Source organism: Hordeum vulgare, chromosome 4H, assembly GCF_904849725.1.
Source record: "Hordeum vulgare subsp. vulgare chromosome 4H, MorexV3_pseudomolecules_assembly, whole genome shotgun sequence".
In the NCBI taxonomy this organism is placed as follows: domain Eukaryota; kingdom Viridiplantae; phylum Streptophyta; class Magnoliopsida; order Poales; family Poaceae; genus Hordeum; species Hordeum vulgare.
In genome coordinates, this window is record NC_058521.1 from 33014808 (window position 1) to 33030274 (window position 15467).

Below are 15467 nucleotides of genomic sequence, written 5' to 3' on the forward strand. Positions count from 1 at the left end.
TGATAGTCAAGGTTTTCTGACTATATGCAAGTCTTTTCACTTGATAACTGGATCACATCCATTAGGAGAATCATGTGATGGACTAGACCCAAACTATGAACGTAGCATATTGATTGTGTCGTTTTATTGCTATTGTTTTCTACGTGTCAAGTATTTGTTCCTATGACCATGAGATCATATAACTCACTAGCACCGGAGGAATACCTTGTGTGCATCAAACGTCACAACGTAACTGGGTGACTATAAAGGTGCTCTACAGGTATCTCCGAAGGTGTCCTTTGAGTTAGTATGGAGCAAGACTGGGATTTGTCACTTCGTGTGACGGAGAGGTCTCTCGGGGCCCACTCGGTAATACAACATCACACACAAGCCATGCAAGCAATGTGACTAAGTGTAAGTCATGGGATCTTGTATTACGGAACGAGTAAACCGACTTGCTGGTAACGAGATTGAAATAGGTATACGGATACCGACGATCAAATCTCGGGCAAGTAACATACCGAAGGACAAAGGGAATGACATACGGGATTATATGAATCCTTGGCACTGAGGTTCAACCAATAAGATCTTCAGAGAATATGTGGGATCCAATAAGGACATCCAGGTACCGCTATTGGATACTGACCGAGGAGTGCCTCGGGGCATGTCTACATAGTTCTCGAATCCGCACGGTCTGCACACATAAGGTTCGATGATGTTTTAGTATGGTTAAGTTATATGTGTGGTTACGAAATGTTTCTCGGAGTCCTGGATGAGATCACGGACGTCACGAGGGTTTCCGGAATGGTCCAGAAACGATGATTGATATATAGGATGGTTTCATTAGGTCATCGGAAAGTTTTGGGCAATTCTGACAGTGTACCGGGAGTGACGAATGGGTTCCGGGAGTTCACCGGGAGGGGCCCACCCACCCGGGAGTGAGCCCAAGGCACTAGGGTGGCGCCACAAGTCCTTTGTGGGCTGGTGGAGTCAGCCCAAGGGGCCCATGGCGCCACATAAGAAAATACCAAAAGAGAATAAAAGAAAAAGGAAAATAGGGAGGTTGGAAGGAAGAGGAGGACTCCTCCTTCCAAACCGAATTGGAGGAGGAGTCCTCCTCCTCCCTTGGTCGGCGCACCTTGAGGCATTGTGCTTCAAGGCTAGCCCTCCCCCTCCCTCCTATATATATTGGTGGTTTAGGGATGATTTGAGACATAACTTTGCCACGTGCAACTCAAACTTATACCACGTAGCTTTACCTCTAGATCGGATTTCTGTGGAGCTCGGGCGGAGCCCTGCATGAGTAGATCATCACCACCACCGGAGCACCGTCATGCTGTCGGAGAACTCATCTACTTCTCTGTCTTTCTTGCTAGATCAAGAAGGCCGAGATCATCGTCGAGCTATACGTGTGCTGAACGCGGAGGTGCCGTCCGTTTGCAGCTAGATCGGAACGGATCGTGGGACGGATCGCGGGAAACGTTTCGAGGGACAGTTCGAGGGACGTGAAGACGTTTCACTACAACAAAAAAAGGAGAATACAAGTTGATATTGTGATAATCGCGAAGAGGGGCGAGTTCACACGATGACCAGGCGATGTCGTGGGTGCTCGGCGCAAGGCGAAATTCATGCATATGCTTGCTTCATGTGTTTTTTTCCGAGAAATCTGATCTGATCTTTTTTGCTGGGGAAAGATCTGATCTGATCTATCAGCCTTGCTACATACGTATTTCTTTCCGAGAAGTTCGTGCGTGTACCCCATCCTAGAAAGCCCAGCAAGCAACTTGGGCCAGATCTGATTTTTTATGTACACGTTCTAGGCCTGAAGCCTTGCTACAACAAACATGAGCTACCTGAGAGGGACCACTGGAATTGGGGTGCTCGGGGCGGCCGCCCCCTCTGCCACCCCCCCCCCCCCTCAGGGTCGGCCCTGCTTCACATACAACTATACCAACTCATCATGTCATCATGTATGCTTCATTAAATTTAATTCTTTGAACATGCAACTATGCCTACTCTCACCCTGCCACCATGCATGGGAAAGTGCCCACCTTAACATGCATCAGGCATGTTACTTTTAATAAATAAAATGTTTTATAATGATATAATAATCAAATATAATAAATTTTATATATACTTTTGTTTCAGTCCTCATATTTCTAATCCAAATACTAAATTTGAAAACAGCGAAATATCATAAAATAACTACATCCAACCCGTCTGCGGCCCACCGGGTATCATCACTAATTTTTTAGACTTCAAGAACTTGATCAGAGATACAAAAGTACACAAGTCGGGCAGTCGGCATCAGTCTTCCTTGCATGAACTTCGGATTCTCGACTCAGCATTGTTGGTCTCAGATCCAACAAGTGGATGCCTTGAAGAACACATCGGTACCTCTTCACGTGGTCGCCAAACTCTCCCTACTTCTTCCTAGATACTACTCCTGCCTGATACTTGATTTTTTTTGTGAGAAAACCATGGAACTTTACTGGGTTACTATGAAACTTCACTGAAACGGATTTTTTTCCGACTTTACTGGAAAAATAAAAATTCTAATGCTTTAAGTTTTTTTTGTAACTAAATTCTAAAACTTTAAAACTATAGTACTCTCTCCCATCCATATCAATTGTCTCTGATTCTTTAAAAAAATTTATCGCTAGTTTACTTTTTTTTAATGGATTTCTTCGTACTTCAGACTTCAAGACTTGATCAGAGCTACCATGATGGCTTCCAAGTCAGCATCCGTCTTGCTTCCACGAACTTTGAATTCTCGGCTCAGCATTGTTGGTGTGAGATCGACCAAGCAAGTGCAGGCCTTCGTGAAGAGTAGAAGACCACGGTATCTTCAAGGAATTGATCAGAGCTATCGTGGACGGAAGTCGGCTTCAGTCTTCCTTGCACGAACTTCCAGTTCTCAGCTCGACATTGTTGGTGTGCGGTGGACGTAGCTAGTGCAGGCCTTGAAGAAGACCCCGGTACCTCTGCACGAGCTGAGTCCTTGGATTTCAGCCATAAGGGGTTGTTGGCCGCCAGTAATGGATCTCTAGTAGAGGTATACATGGATGCTGGGGGCCATGATTATAAAATTTACATGAAGCATAGGATGGTAAAGGGATATCAGATCGGTAAGGTTTTGTTCCGCCCTTACGAGGATATTTGTTCGATTGGGCATTCCATGGGGTTTTCTTCCATTCTAGTTCCTGGATCAGCCTAGGCGAACTTTGATACCTTTGTCGAGAACCCTTTGGAGATTGCCAAGCAAAGGAGGGAGAGGGAGGTGCATGCTCTATTAGGTTGATATCTCACCGCGTGGGCCCAACGGCCCGCAGGGCCTTGATCTATCCGTCCTGATCGGGGGTGCCCAACCCATTATGGTTGGTGGGCCCCAGTGACCCGCGCTATATAAAAGACGGTGGAGTGCCGGGGCACGAACTACGAGATTCGCCACCGTCACACCCCTACTGACATACCTATCCGATCTAGGTTAAGCGCGGTGCTCACGGAAAGCTCCACCCACGCCTAACCCATCTTCTCCATCACCGCCGTCGCCACCACACCGATGGAGAACGGTGTGGGCTCATCCGGCTCAGGACAAGGTAAAGTGACAGGTTTGTACCAGATCTATCTATACCTAGTAGATCCACGTTCTATCAATGGTATCATGAGCTACTAGGCAAAGATTCATTCGGTTGAAATAAATCAAAAAGAAAGTTCCCTCTTCCCCCCGACAAGAACCCTAGATGGGCAAGTACCGAAGATGGCCTAGGACCTCGTCAGAAAAGAAGCGCCGCCGCAAGGCCGCGCCTGTTCCTCTCGATCCCCACACGCATCGGCAAACCGAGGTGTGGGGAAGAAGAACCTACCTCCTCGGAGGCAAAGTATGGATCTAGATCCAACATGAAAACGAAGAAAAGAAATCAGATCGAATCCGAAAAAGAAAAGCAAAAGGAAACGGAAAACTTTGCAAAACAAACATGAAGTATTTCTCCCCGGGGCAAAGGGCGCCACCATCGAACCGTTTGACGGCGGCACGTTCACCCTAGAGGTGCTCGCATAGCCGGAAAAGGGGACGGAAGTGACGCCATTGTATCACGCTTACAAGGTTGCTCTAGTGTGATGGTGGAAGGTAAAAGAAAAACGGAACCGCAGCCGACCGCTCGACGACGGCGCACCCACCGCAAGGCGTGTGCACAACCGGCGAGGGGAAGGCCACGGCTCCGGTATGGTACCGCCATGGGAGAGGATGGAAGTCGGGGCCCGAGAGAGGCATCCTCGGCTGGGCATCGATGTCGCCGCGCGAGGGAAGCTCTCGACCACCGCAGCAGGAAGGCGGCCACCTCCAAGCACCCTCCGGCGGGGTTGTAAGCCTCCGCGTGAGGAGGGCCGAATGGGCAAAAGAAGACAGCGGCCAGATCCGCGCACGGCGCGGGAACCTTTCGGTCGCCGCTGCCGACGGCGAGATCCAAGGCTCCGGCGGGGCAGGGAGCTACCGCGGGTGCTGCTCGCACAAAGGAAGAGGCAGAGAGGTCGTCGGCCTCCTCCTCGGCGGGGCAGACAACGCAAGGACAGAGGGAGGAGAGCGGCGCTGTGGGGGGGGAATGACCTTAGGGTTTCTCCTCAGCCGGCTCGCCCCCTTTTATTTCACCGAAACACGCGGGCAACCGTCGGATCCCATCCGACGGCCCCCGATGAAACCCTAGGTGCGGCTCGGGCCGGCGGGAGTTTGTGGCCGAGGACAGCCCATCATGGGTGGGGCTCTTGTTCCGAAGCAACACTGCAGGCTAGCCTTAGAAGCTGTGGGCAGCCACGCCACAGAGAGCGTCGGCCCAGGCCGAGTCCACAGGCCGGCCCAAGCCGGCCATTTATCGATTTTAAAGGGTTTTTTCAGGTTCTGTCTTTTAGGCAGATTTAAAAAGCTTTTTCTAGGAATTTTTTCCTATGAAAACATGATTAGAAAATGTAAAAGAAAATGTTCAAAGTTTCTGTTATTTTTGACAGAATTGTTACATTATTTTTCTGCAAAGAAAAGTAAAAATATTTATGAGAATAAAATAGTTTTCTCAGAAAAGGAAAAGTTCATGAATTTTATAAAAGCATTAATAAAGTTCATGAATTTACTTTAAATGACAAATTTATTTTCCCTAAAGTTAAGAGGCATATGAAATTTTATTTCACGTTTTCTGCTGCTAAACGAAATATGAAATATGGTCATGTAATTATTCTGACCAACGTTGTTTAGTAACATGATCATGTTGCATATTGCAAAATGATGCATTTATTTCTATCGTTTGCCCAACGGTAATGTAGATTAATTTGCATATGCAATTGTATGATTATTTTAATCAACGTTATTTAATGCATATAATTGTTGTACTGACTTCGCTTATGTGGTGATTTCAGGAGGTTTTCATCTTATGAGCTGCCTCAAGGACGTTCCTACGCTCAGAGGAGATAATTACTCTGAGTGGAGGAAGAAGGCTGACATGGCTTTGTGCATTGCTGAGGTGGACTGGGTTCTAGAGGAACCACAGCCAGTTGCACCCGCAGATGCAGTCAGAGAAGCTGACGAGGATGAGGAAAGCTGGGAGAAAAAGAAAGGGGCTTGTGCCAAAGAGGAGATGTCCTACTCCATAGGTAACAGGTCATGGATAAATGCCAACAAGAAGTGTTTGGCGTTTATTAAGAACACCATTGAGACCACCATCGTGGGCTCGATAGCAGAGTGCCCTACTGCAAAGGAGATGCTCAACAAGATACAGAGTCAGTTTACTGGCTCTTCTAAGACCTATGCCACCCAGTTGATCAAACAACTGGTGACAGAGAGCTACAATGGAGGTGGGCATGGCATAAGGGAGCACATCCTACGGATGAGCAACACGACAGCCAAGCATAAGCCCATGGATGCGGATCTGGAGATTAAGCCAGCTCTCCTCGTCCAACTGGTCATGGCTTCGCTGTCTAAGGAGTTCGAGACCTTTGTAGTTAACTACAACATGCAGCCCGAGACTAGGGATATTGAAAAGGTCATCGCAGTGTGCTCACACGAGGAGGAGAGGATTAAGGCTTCACATGGTGGCTCCCTTAACTATGTGAAGGAAAAGAAAAAGGTTTTCCCACCTAATCAGAATTCCCCCTCAAAGCCACAGAACAAGCTCCAAGGCAAGGCTCCCATTTATTATCAGCCAAAGCCAATAACAGTAGACAAGGACAACCGGGCACTACAAGAAGGACTGTGCTGCGTGGCTAAAGGTCTTCATGGCAAAGAGAGGTAACTTTATTGTTTCCTTAGTAAATGAATCTCTGTATGTAAAGTTTTTAAAATCTACTTGGTGGATTGACTCAGGTGCAACTGTTCATATTGCAAACTCTTTACACGGGTTCAGTTCGACGAGGACCATGTGCCAAAGTGAAAGAAGTATTGAAGTCGCAAATGGTGTCCAAGCAGAAGTTGAAGCTGTAGGTGACGTCTCCTTGGAGCTAACCGAAGGATTCACGCTTCTGTTTAGTGATGTTCTTTTTGTGCCTTCATGTAATAGGAACTTAATAAGTGTGTCGTGCTTAGACAAAGACAATTATCAATGTGTGTTCGGACATGGTAAATGTACCATGTGGTACAATAATGATTATGTAGGCAATGCCTTTCTTCATGATAAGCTTTATTTGTTATTAATTCGTGACAAAGTTAATTATGCAAATAATGTGAATGTGCCAAGTTCTTCATGGAACAACGAACAAAGGAAGAGGAAGAGAACTCACGACTCCTCGAAACTATGGCACTGTGATTGGGCCATATTTCCAGGGGGAGAATAGAAAGGTTAATCAAAAGTGAAATTCTTCCAAAGTTGGAGTTCTCTCACTCAGAACAACGCATAGATTGTATTAACGGAAAATATGTAAAACACATAAAGAAAGGTGCAAACCGAAGCACAGGAACACTGGAAATAATCCACACTGATATTTGTGGACCGTTTCCGGTGAAAAGTGTGGATGGTTATGATTCATTCATAACATTCACAGAAGATTACTCCCGCTTCGGCTACATTTATCCAACCGAAGAAAGAAATGAGGCATTGGATAAATTCAAGATATTCAAAGCTGAAGTTGAAAATCAGCTTGACAAAAAGATTAAGATTGTGAGGTCCGACTGTGGGGGGGAGTACTACGGTCGACACACACCATATGGCCAAGTCCCTAGACCTTTTGCAAAGTTCTTGCAGGAGACTGGCATTGTCGCCCAATATTCAATGTCGGGCGAGCCTCGGCAAAATGGAGTAGCTGAAAGGCACAACCGTACCCTCATGGATATCGTGCGCAACATGATGAGCTCCTCCGATATGCCATTGGGATTGTGGATGGAGGCGCTTAAAACCGCCATTCACATTCTCAACAGAGTACCAAGCAAGTCGGTGCCCAAAACACCGCACGAGCTATGGACAGGAAGAGTGCCATCCCTGCAACACTTCAGAGTGTGGGGATGTCCAGCTGAGGCCAAAATGTTTAATCCAAACATTGGAAAGTTAGATCCAAAGACAGTGAGTTGCCATTTCATTGGCTACCCTGATAGATCAAAAGGTTTTCGTTTCTACTGTCCAGACAGATTCACAAAGTTTGTAGAAACGAGACATGTTGTCTTCTTAGAGGACGAAATGATGAGGGGGAGCATGGTAGCTCGAAAAATTGATCTTGAGGAGAAAAGGGTGCATGCACCCATTCCGATGATTAAGAGCCATTTTTTCGCTACCCGCTGTAACTCCAACGATGACAACTATGGGAGAAGACCCGGAACATGTCCTTCAGGAGCCGACTGAACCTGTTGTTGATCATGCAAGGGAATTGCAGCAACAAAAAGTAGAAAGTGTGCCAGACAATGAGGCACTTAGAAGGTCTAATAGAACTAGGAGACCTGCTATTTCTATTGATTATAAAGTCTATAACACGGAAATGGTTCATATGGATGGTGATCCCACCACATACGAAGAAGCCATTAAAAGCCCTCACTCATAAAAATGGCTAGAGGCAATGGAAGATGAGATGAAATTGATGAGTTCCAATAATGTTTGGGACTTAGAGATCATTCCTAAAGGAGCAAAGACAGTAGGCTGCAAATGGGTCTACAAAGCAAAGTATGACTCTAATGGGAATGTTGATAAGTATAAAGCCCGACTTGTGGCAAAAGGATTCACGCAAAGAGAAGGAATGGACTACAATGAGACTTTTTCTCCAGTCTCTTGTAAGGATTCCTTCAGAATCACAATGGCACTAGTTGCTCATTTTGATTTAGAGTTGCATCAAATGGATGTAAAGACGACATTTCTAAACGGAGATTTAGAAGAAGATGTCTACATGAAACAACCCAAGGATTTTATCATGGAAGGCAAGGAAAACATGGGATGCCGCCTAAAGAAATCCATTTATGGGCTAAGGCAAGCCTCTAGACAGTGGTACATAAAGTTTAATGACACTATTAAAAGGTTTGGATTTCAAGAAAATGTCTAGGATAACTGCATTTATGCAAAGTTTAAACACGAGAAACATATTTTCCTAATCTTGTATGTGGATGATATCGTGCTTGCAAGGAATGGTATTAGTCTACTACAAGAGACAAATAAGTTTTTATCCTCGAACTTCGACATGTAAGACCTTGGTGATGCTTCATATGTTTTGGGCATTGAAATTCACCGAGACAGGAAAAATGGAGTCTTAGGACTTTCACAGAAAGCATATTTAGAGAAAGTTCTCCAAAAGTATAATATGCACAAGTGTAAAGCCATGCTTGCTCCAATAGTCAAAGGCAATAGTTTTGGGAATCACCAATGTCCCAAGAATAAGTACGAGCTCGATGAAATGAAAACAATTTCGTATACTTCGGCTCTTGGAAGTTTACAGTATGCACAAGTGTGCACAGTCCCTAGAGATAAAAGGGTACTCAGACGCAGATTTTGCGGGAGATAGAGATGATAGAAAATCCACGTCTGGGTACGTGTTCACTCTCGCAGGGGGAGCTATTTCATGGAAAAGCTCCAAACAGACCATAGTTGCATCGTCCACGATGCAAGCAGAGTTCATAGATGTTTTGAAGCCACCGGGCAGGTGATATGGTTAAAGAAATTCATACCAGATTTGAAAGTGGTAGATTGTATTCACAAGCCACTAAAGATATACTGTGACAACCAGCCCGCAGTATTCTATGCTATATAAAGGACGGTGGGGTGCCGGAGCACGAACTACGAGATTTGCCGTCGTCACACCCCTACCGACATACCTATCCGATCTAGGTTAAGCGCGGTGTCCACGGGAAGCTCCACCCATGCCTAACCCATCTTCTCCATCACCGCCGTCACCACCACACCGATGGAGAACGGTGCGGGCTCATCCGGCTCAGGACAAGGTAAAGTGACGGGTTTGTACCGGATCTATCTATGCCTAGTAGATCCACGGTCTATCATGCTCTCCTCAACAAGCTTCAGTCGGAGACTGTTATGCTCAACCCAAACATGATCGGTAACGTGAGGTAGCCAAAGAAGAAAGAGAAGAAGACCAAAAAAGAAGTCGAGGAGGAGATTGAAGATGCCGTGGAGGCCGCCAAGAGCACGAAGGTGAAGAACAAGACCAAGGGCAGGAGCAAACCCAGCAAGCGGGCAAAGAAGAAGGAAGAAGAGGACCTCAGAGCCAAGAGGCCTCTACTGGACCAGTACAAGGAAATCGGTGGGAATCCTGAGAAGAAACAGCAGGTAGGCGACAAGGCCGAGCTGCCGAAGGCCCTGCAGCGGTTTGCCAAGAACAAGCAATCATGATCTTGTTTATCTAGCAGCTTGTGTTGTAGTATCGTCTATCATGTAGCTGGCAAGTAGTATTTGAGTCCATGTGGACATGCTACATGAGACAACGGTGGGAAAGGATGCAGCAATTTTTTGTACCCAAATAACTTGTGTTCCAGACTTCTAGTTGAAATTTAGCTCGTTTTTGAGTTGACATCCTTTTATCTTGTATGAATGGGCTGGGCTGGGGCTTGGGAGGTTTATTTGATGACTGATGTATTGGTGGAGCCTTTTCGGTTCGGTGTCAAACATAGCCACTACTCCTAGGGTATGTATTATGCAAGTTCCATGTGCATTTCAGTGATTCCAACTCCTAAGGTGAGGACCACACTGGGAATGCTACAACTTATAATGTCTTTCGTTCAGAAAAGGTTACGTAGATGTAATGTAATCAAATTACACACATCCAGCTCTCTTCCATTTGTCACATGTAGTTAGGACTAGGAATGAAGTGGCCGATGCCCTTGCTCGGATCGGCCGTATTGAACACCGTACGGCGGTGTGGCTTCGTTATACGTCAGTAGAAATATCTATCCTTTGTACGAAAGACTCTTTTGATCCCACTTAATTAATGAAGGTTTTCATCCGAAAAAAAGAGCTCTCTTCCATTTGTCTCAGTGATGCAACAAAAGAACCCCAATTCATCAACTAAAAACAACTGAAATCGGGACCAAAATTCAAACCAACGGATGACGAGATAATTAAGATTTGGTAGTAATTCCATAAGAAGAATTAGCACAATATGTGTGCAGAAAGAAGCAAACAATCTGGGGTGGGTGCTTTAGGGGAAGTATCAGGAAGTAGCACATGCTCCTATGCTCCCACTTTGAAAAAAATGAATAAATCAAATTTAAGTGTCAAAATATTCTGATTTTTTGTGTGGATATTCACAAGACATGTCTACAACCCATTCAAAATTCAGATCGAAATTCAAAATACAGAAAGAGATACAAAGATAATACATCCAGTATTTGAAATACATAAATGACACGCGTAAAAAAACATAAATGACAACAAATAAATACTCACATTATTCATGCCGGATTCGTCCTTTTGTTTCTCTTTATTTCAAATGTTGACTTGAAATTTTTAGGAGTTTTTTAGAACACACATATACTTACCCCTATGGCACACACACTGTGTTCCTATGAGTACATTTAAGAGATTGAGCCGAAACATAATCTTAAGATTGACAAAGTCGTTACAAACGCCTTTGTAATCAACGAAAATGTCACATCACCGAAAGACCCGGAATAAATTCAAGAAAATGCAAGCACCGGTGTCAAGTATATGTGTTCAACTTTGGTGGGTTAGGGATACCGCTGTCTTCTTACTCACTCAATCACAGGTTGGTTCTCATATAGACGCACATATACACACTCCTATGAAGGCATGCATGCATATACATGAAGATGCGAATAAAGCCTTTCCTAACTGGTTGTGCGCACAACCAGTATCGTCGCCGTTGCTGCACCTTGTGGATCAACGCACCCAGGCCCACACTGGGTCCCAGGCCTTCTCTTTCCCATGCCTCACGCTAATACGGCTAGGAGAAGCTGCAGGTGCCTATACTACTAGTTTTTCAAAGCAAGATTACACTACAAACAAATATATCACCATATCTTTTAATTGTTTTTGTAAAAAAATAAATCCATTTATTTATTTGACTTTTTCATGGTGAGCTCTTCAAAACAAGCCCAATATCAACATATTAAAATTTAGAGATAGAAATAACTATATGCTAATCATATAACAAAGAAGAAAAGTTTATTGAATATACAACAAAGTTCTTCAAAATTTTCGTACAAAGTGCTAGTTAGGTAAATGTAATGTTCATTGTTGTTAGAGCATATATCTCCATATGTGGTTTTGGTAATTGATGACAATTTCTATGGACTAATGGTTGCCTTAAGTTACATTTATAGGATTTGTCCATAGGCACTTCTTGAAGTCCATCTGTTGGGTTCAAGGAGTTTATATGATGACCAAGATGGTATTCAAGGTATTATCCAAAGTATGGTCATAGAGACACATGGTTGATCAAGATCTCAGACAAAGAGTAAATCAAGATGATCAACACACAAAGCGTACAAGATGTACCGAGAGGGATCAAGTGATCCCATGGTATGGTAAGCATTGTCCATTACGTGTTTGTGTACTAACCCATGGTCTTCGTGAGAGTTCTATGTGGGGGTTAGGTGTGTTTCCATGGGCTTGCGTCAAAGGGAAGATCTTATACAACCCATGAAGTATGACGTCAAGTTGTGATCGTCATCAAGATTGCGATGTGCAAGTTCAAGTGGATCAACACGAAGATATCATGCTTGAAGCTTGCCGTCCATTGTGGTGGCAATGGGCTTGTGAAGATATGCTGAAGAGTGGCTCACCCATAGTGAGTATGGGGGAGCAATCAACTAGTCTTCATCAAGCCAACGCAATCAAGAAAGGTGGTCCATCTTGAGGAAGCCAAGATCATCATCATCATCTAGCTCAAGAGGACGAGGTGCAAGGTATAGGTTTGCCCTTGATAGGTTTTCTGTTTAGGATAGATTGTTGTACTATCAAGGGGGGCTCTCAAGTGAGTAGCTTGATCGTATCGTTCGTTGAGAGCTCAAACCATTTGCATCCTTGCATCATACTTCTTGGTTCTTGTTTGGTGTTTCGCTTTGTGAGTTTTAGAGCTTATGGTCATCTTCATGACAAGCTCGAGTTCATCGAAAACGGAGTCCATATGCATCTACTATGATGTTTTCGATGTTGGTGTTTTTGCCGGTTCTTCATTCATAGAGAACTCACATCTCTATATCATTGGCATTTTCATATCTGCATGGTCTTAAGATTTCCAGTCGCTGTTTGGATAGCTCTTGTCGTCCTGAATCCAACAAGCTTGGGTTTGCTCGATTCGGAGCTCGTATGCGAAAGTTATGGCTGTTTCAGTGACGAGCGGTAGTACCGCTGGACCTAGTGGTAGTACCGCTAGAGTTGGCGGTAGTACCGCTGGCCCTAGCGGTAGTACCGCTAGAGCTGGCGGTAGTACCGCAGTCCTAGCGGTAGTACCGCCCCTGGCCAGCGGTAGTACCGCTCCAAGCTTTTAGTACCGTCATCTTTGCGGTTGTACTGCGTCGGACATTTTTGCGAAGACTTTCTTGGCGGTGGTTGGCCCGGTAGTATCTTTGCGCTACCATGGGCTTAGCGGTAGTACTGCTGCAGCCAGCGGTAGTACCGCTGGAGGGTCAGCGGTAGTACCGCTGCAGCCAGCGGTAGTACCGCCGGAGGGTCAGCGGTAGTACCGCTGGGCTCGGGCTGTAAGTGGGGGTAACGGTCTGATTTCTTCCCCCACTATATAAAGGAGGTCGTCTTCCCCCTTGGCCTCATCTATTCGTTGAGCTCTTGTTCTACCTCCATTGTTGACATTCTTAGAGCTTGCTTACTCTCAATCCCTCCAATGATTCTTGCTTGTTCTTGAGGGAAAAGAGAGAGGAGATCTAGATCCACATCTTCACCAATCACTTTCTCCTCTATGTGAGGGGAACCCCTTGGATCTTGATCTTGGAGTTTTTTGTGAGCTCCTTGTTCTTCCTCTCATATTTCTCCTTAACTTTCGTTGTTGTGGAGGGATTTGAGTGTGAGGGACTTGACCACTTCGTGTGTTCTTGCCATTGCATTGGTTGCATCGGTTTGAGTTCTCCACGGTGATACATGGAAGTGAAGGTTGAGAAGCTTATTACCTTTGGTACTTAGTACCCTAGATATTGTTCTTCGTGGATGCTTTGGCGTCCTAGAAGCTTGGTGGTGTCTCGAAGCTCAATCATTGTGGTGTGAAGCTCCGGGAAAGCGTCGGGGTCTCCAATTAGGTTGTGGAGATTGCCCCGAGCAATTTGTACGGGTACCGGTAACTGCCCCCAAGGGTTGCCACGTGTACGGGTTCGGTAACCGCCCCCAAGGTTTGCCATTTGTACGGGTTCGGTGACCGCCCTCAAGGGTCCCTTAGTGGAATCACGACATCTTGCATTGTGCGAGGGCGTGAGGAGATTACGGTGGCCTTAGTGGCATCTTGGGGAGCATTGTGCCTCCACACCGCTCCAACGGAGATTAGCATCCGCAAGGGTGTGAACTTCGGGATACATCATCGTCTCCGCGTACCTCAGTTATCTCTTACCCGAACCCTTTACTTATGCACTTTACTTTATGATAGCCATATTGTCTCTTGTCATATATCTTGCTATCACGTAGTTGTTTATCTTGCTTAGCATAAGTTGTTGGTGCACATAGGTGAGCCTAGTTGTTTGAGGTTTTGTGCTTGACATATTAAACGTTAGTTTTATTCCGCATTTGTTCAAGCCTAAACCTTAATTATTTTAAAGCGCCTATTCACCCCCCTCTAGGCGACATCCACGTCCTTTCAATTGTTTTTTCAAAAAGTTTACTGATTATAATAGTAAAGTTCATTGAATTTTTCCATAAAGCTCGCTGATTATAACGGTAAAGTTCATTGGATTTTTCCATAAAGCTCGCTGATTACAATAGTAAAGTTCATTGGATTTTCCCATAAACTTGGGTACATCCATATGTTTTCTTTGAAACTATCAAGTAGTTAGTGAACAACAATTTATTTCACATTATTATTTGAGAATAATTAACCACAGTTCAGCCCATTTAATTGAAAATGATTGAAATTATCTAGTATTAATCTTTTATTAATGGTGCATGATCAAGTAGGAGTAGTACCTACAGAGATTCCCTGTCCGAAAAAGTGAGCCTAGTCTACAGTAAAATCATGCATGGCAGCATGCAGTTGATGTGACCGTGCATGAAAGATGAGTGGAGGAGATACACGTTGTGCGCGCAATGAGTTGGAATAAATCCATGTTCATGAAGATGCAATCTCTAATGCCAAGTCTAGTCTAGAACTTAGGTGGTTCCATCACAAGGAACATAAACATCTGACCTACTTAGTTCGCACGCAAGTAGTTAGCAATGTTATTTCAGTTTCCCTCTTTCCTGTAGAAGCATCTAGCGTGACTTGAAAAATATGATGGATATATTTATAACTTAATTCGGCTACCTGAGCAACAGTACTACTTTTTCGGAAGTATGACGAGCAAATTGCATACCAAATTTTTTTTGCCCAGAAGATACCAAAAGAGTTTACAAGATATTTCCTCAATAGAACGCTGACAGTGTTGCACAAATAAAAGAACTGTGCATCTTTATATAACTAAACAGACTATTTCTTGCGATTACATGGGCAACATTACCCTGAAGCTTTACTGAAAAAAGGAAAGTCTAATACTTGGACTTGAAAAGTGTACTACTCCTACTAATTCTTCAGACTTGAAGAACTTGATCAGAGCTATCATAGGACGCAAGTCGGCATCCGTCTTCCTTGCACCAACTTTGAATTCTTGATTCAGCATTGTTGGTGTCAAATCCAGCCATTGGATGCCTTGAAGAACACCTCAGTACCTCTTCACGTGGCCGCCGAACTGGCGGTACTTCCTTGCTACTACCTGATGCTTGATTTTTTCTTGTGAGAAAACCATGGAACTTCACCGGGCTACTATGAAACTTCACTGAAACGAATTTTTTCTGACTTCACAGGAAAAAAGAAAATTCTAATGCTTGAACATCTCTTTTTAACTAATACTATAGAAATTTAAAACTATA